The following is a 5,418-nucleotide window of genomic DNA, read 5'->3' on the forward strand; positions in this document are numbered from 1 at the left end:
AAGTGTTACTATATGGATTTTTTTGAGGTCGAGGATTATTACCCATGTAATTTAATTGTTCGTTATCCATGTTGTGGCCATAGGGTTGGTATTACGAATGACTTGTTCCACCTCCACTTGCTTCGTACTGCATTACTGGGTGAACCTGCGAAGAACTAAGAAAACCATCAATTTTCTTATTCAAGAGTTCTACCTGATTAGAGAGCATGATGACCGAGTCGACGTTATAAACGCCGGATGTTTTTGTTGGCTTTGTCCTCATGACTTGCCACTGATAGTTATTCAGTGGCATCTCCTCTATAAACTCATAGGTATCTTAGGTGTTTTATTATTGATGGTTCTGCCAGCAGCTGCGTTAACCATTTGTCGAGTCGAAGGATTCAGGCCATTATAGAACGTTTGAACCTGTAACCAAAGCGGTAACCCATGGTGAGGCCACCTTTTCAAAAGGTCCTTGTATCTCTCCTATGCATCGTAGAGTGTTTCTAAATCCATCTGCACAAAAGAAGAGATATCATTACGTAATTTAGTCATTTTAGCCGGCGAAAAATATTTTAGTAACACTTTTTCAGTCATTTGTTCCCAAGTAGTAATTGACACTCGTGGTAATGAGTTCAACCACTGTTTAGCTTTATTTCTTAATGAAAACGGAAACAACCGAAGACTCATCAGAGACGCCATTAATTTTAAAAGTATCGCAGAATTCAGGAAGTTTGCTAAGTCAGCGTTGGGATCCTCATTCTGTAAACCGTCAAACTGAACAAATTGTTGTATCATTTGAATAGTGTTAGGTTTCAGTTCAAAGGTATTTACAACTACAGTATGTCTAACTATGCTTGATTCAGTTCCTGTTAAAGAAGGTTTAGCATAATCATACATAGTACGTGGAGCAGGATTTTGATTAACCGCAATTACAGGAGGTAGCTAATTGTCTTTGTTTTCAGCCATCTCTTCGGTTGGGGGTTGAGTATCGTCCTCTTGTTCGTTCTCTGTGTATCTTAAGCTTCCCTTTATTTCTCTTTGGTTTCTGCGAACTGTGCGATCGATTTCTTCGTCAAAAAGTAGTGGTCCTGACGGGTTTCTTCTAGTCATAAACTATAAAAACCTGCTAAGAGAAGGAAAAAGTAAATTAATAACTAATAATAATAATAAAATTAGATAAACTGCAAGAAAAATAAATGGCTAAAGTAATAAAAATTGAGCGTTCCTAATACCTTAGCTCCCCTGCAACGGCGCCAAAAACTTGATCGCGTGATTTCGTGATAGGTTTTAAATATTTATAATTCATCATTCATGAAACTAACTATTATCACGATGTAGACAAGTGTACCTATCGAACAGTAGTATAGTTTTAGTAAGACCGGATTGTCGAACCTAAAGGAACTAAAGGTACTAGTAATGATTGTCTTCTTATTATCTAGCCTAAAAATAAAGAGGTTTTTGTTTTAACTAACTAATTATCTAACTAAGAATTCACAGAGAATGGAATTGGGAAATTGCTTTTGGGAAAATCGATTGAATTAAGACAATACCTAAGGAAAAATCCACCTACACTAATACCTAAGGAAAAATCCACCTACACTTTACTTGTTATTCTGGCTCCGAATCAGACGATTTATTCATTTAACTTGTTTCGTAGAGATCCCTAAGTTATGTTATTATCCCTGTTCAAGACTAATAACGTCTAATCCCTAGAATGAATAATTGAGACCTTTCTCTATTAACACCCTAGGGTTGCATTAACTCGATCTATGAATCCCCTTATTAGGTTTCAACCTAATCCGACGAAATCTTATCACCCTATGTCTAGGCGCACAATCAAATCTGCTTAATTATGACAAATGTACTCTTAGACAGGGTCTATTCCTCTTCTGAATAAGAGTTTATATTGGATCAGTATGCTGGGATATCAAAACAAGAATTAAGAACACATAATTAAGAACAAGTTAAATATTTATCATACAATTCAAAAAATAATAACAAGATTCGTCTTAGGTTTCATTCCCCTTAGGTATTTAGGGGATTTAGTTTAAAACTAAATAAGAAAACATCTCAGAATAATAAAGAATACAAAACATAAAGAAAACCCAGAACTCTTGAAGGGGAAATTGAGGAGAGATCTTCAGTCTTGAGGTGAATCCTGCTTCTGAGATGGATCAATTAGCCCTATTCTGTGCCTCCCTATTCTTCCTCCTGTAGGGTGTATTTATAGGCTTTGGAATGCCTAAGAGCCCTCAAAATTAGCATTTTCTGAATTGGACTCAACTTGTGCTCAGCAGGGATACGCCTATATGAATCATTCTTCTGTAATGCCCCAGCACCCGAGACCGTAGCCAAAGTCGAGCACGAGATGTTACCGGACTTAATTCATTAATTAAATAGCTCAAACAATTTATTTTAAAATTTCCAGACAAGCTGGCTAACTACATCACAGTCGCTCAAAAATTCATATCTTGAGTTACGAAACTCAAAATCCAATTCTGTAAATTTTCCTTAAAACTAGACTCATATATATACTTACTAATATTTTTATAGAATTTTTGGTCAGGCGAATTAGTACAGTTTATTATTTAAAGTCTCCCCTGTTTCAAGGTTTGACTACTCTAACCCCTGCGTATTGCAAATCATATATCTACCTGTAAGAGTTTCAATGACTATTCCATTTATTTATTATAAAACTAGACTCAATAAGGATTTTATACATGTAATGTACAACTCCTGATTGTTTTTTTACGATTTATGGTGAATTTTTAAAGTCAAAACAGGGGATTCAAAGATCGCTCTGACCCTGTTCCACTAAAACTTAAATATCTCATAAAATATAACTCATTTACCTGTTTCATTTCTTCTATATGAAAATAAAGTCATCAAGATTCGATTCCATAACTTATTCATCATTTAATTCACTTTCTACTATTTTTAGTGAATTTTCAAATTCACGTTACTGCTGTTGTCTGATTCTGTTTTGTGGCAAATTTTACCTTTCCAAGGATTTTCAAGGTTTAGTTAAGACATAAGGCATACATGTTATCATGTATAAACTTGATTAGCCATTCCAATAGATAATCATTCTCAAACATTTCCATTCCATCCATGGACATACCGTAAGATTATACACACAAAATGATTGGAATGCTATACATGCCATATTTCCAAAAATTTTCAAGTCATTATACCGTGATTGTCCAGTGATAGTGTGAGCGTGCCTCCGACCGTCCGGATATCCAAATTGACTTGTCAAAACTACAAAGAATGAAAAGGAGGAGTAAGCATAGATGCTTAGTAAGTACACATGCAAATAACTTAACAAAGCAATTATACCAACCAACATTAGCATAATATCACCAAAACATGTATCACATTTCTATTCATCATTCATCATCTTACCATATTATTGTTGTCGTATCAAGTCTCAACCCGAGGGTTAAGTACATACCTGTCCAAAATGCCCATTCCACAATACTTACCAATACGTCACTTGCATCTTGAGTATTCTTCCATTTCACTAGAATTTTACCCGTTGAACACATCGGAATATAACTCGGATATATGGAAAGTTTGCACATAAGTGCCACATATGTCGCCAAGCTAACATGTAACTCGCCCATAAGCGAACTCGAACTCAACTCAACGAGCTCGAGCGTTCCCATCCATAAGTGAACTCGGACTCAACTCAACGAGTTCGGATGCCTAGTTACATTTCACGAACTCGGACTCAACTCAACGAGCTTAGACGTTCGCATCCATAAGTGAACTCGGATTCAACTCAACGAGCTCAGATGACTAGTTACATTTCACGAACTCGGACTCAACTCAATGAGTTCGGAAGTTCGCATCCATAAGTGAACTCGGACTCAACTCCACGAGCTCGGATGCCTAGTTACATCTCACGAACTCGGACTCAACTCAACGAGTTCGGAACTCAACCATCCTAGTGACATGTCACTTGTACCCTAATCTATTCCCAAGGTTCAAACAGGATTCTTTTCAATTACACATTTCGATCGCCTTCTTCTGAATATAGAAATCGATATTTACTAACGTCTCATACTTATTAAATTATTCACATAATTTGTGTATTACCAAATAATAATTCACAAAGCACAATATTTCATGATAATAAATATCACATCATAAAAATATCATTAAATCACTTAAAATAAAAATTATGTTACCTTATTTACACATGAACTTACCTCGATACAAAATGAGAATAGTCGAGCCTATTCCTCGTAAACTTTATTTTTCCCCTGATCTCGACTCGAATCTCTATTCTCTTGATCTATAATTCCAAATTAATTTATTTAATACACACATTCATCAATACAGCCCCTAGTACGAACTTTGGCAAAATTACCATTTTGCCCCTAAACTTTCACATATTTACACTTTTGCCCCAAGGCTCGTAAATTAAACCTCATCCTATTTTCTTATATTTTTTGACATGCTGATCATTTTTCCCTTCTATAGCAACATCAAATTCACACTCTAACATGGACTTATGAATATTAGGTATTTTTACCGATTATGTCATTTTACTCGTTTTTACGAAAAATCACTTAGAAAAAAATGTTTAACACAATCTCAAGCTTCATATTCTACCATAAAACATCAAAATTCATACATGTCATCCATGGGTAAAATTTTAAATATAAACCCTAGCTCAAAATATTGGTAGAAATAGGTAAATTGAGCTACGAGGATTTCAAAAATGTAATGAACATTAAAAACGGGCATAGAAATCACTTACAATCAAGGCATAAAAGTGTTGAAACCCTAGCTATGGTGGAGAGCAAAATTCAGCAGAAACTTATGAGAAGATGATCATTTTTGTGTTATTTTTCCCATTTTATTTCATTTAATATCCAAATGACCAAAATGCCCTTCCTTACTAAACTTTCAAAAATTCCATCCATGTCCAATTTTTGTCCATAAACTTAGAAATTGGTCAAATTGCTATTTAAGACCTCTTAGTTAATATTTCAAAGCAATTTCGTACTAGAAACTTCTAGAATGCAAGTTTTGCAACTTATTCAATTTAGTCCCTAACTTCAAATTTAGCACTTTATGCATAAAATTTCTTCACGAAATTTTCACACAATCATGAAATCATATCATAGACCTCAAAATAATCATAAAATAATTATTTCTATCTCATATTTTGAGGTCCTGAAACCACTATTTCAATTAGGCCCTAATTTGGGTTATCACAACTCTCCCCCCTTTAAGGATTTTTGTCCCCGAAAATCTTACCGATAAACAAGTGTGGGTATTGATTCCTCATAGTTTCCTCAGGCTCCCATGTAGCCTCTTCTACCCCATGTTTTTTCCACAATACCTTCACGAGAGCGATACTTTTATTTCTCAGTTGCTTGACCTCCTTAGCTAAAATTTTAATCGGTTCTTCATTGTAAGTCA

The 5,418-nt window shown here is 34.9% G+C and overlaps 1 non-coding gene across 1 annotated transcript; it reads left to right on the forward strand.

Annotated features, from left to right (window-relative positions):
• The first annotated feature begins 421 nt into the window (after positions 1-421).
• On the forward strand, positions 422-528 carry LOC128286291 (small nucleolar RNA R71). The gene has a single exon (XR_008276834.1). It is a non-coding gene; the product is annotated as a small nucleolar RNA R71 (small nucleolar RNA).
• The last annotated feature ends 4,890 nt before the right edge of the window (positions 529-5,418 follow it).

This window comes from Gossypium arboreum, chromosome 12, assembly GCF_025698485.1.
Source record: "Gossypium arboreum isolate Shixiya-1 chromosome 12, ASM2569848v2, whole genome shotgun sequence".
Classification (NCBI taxonomy): Eukaryota; Viridiplantae; Streptophyta; class Magnoliopsida; order Malvales; family Malvaceae; genus Gossypium; species Gossypium arboreum.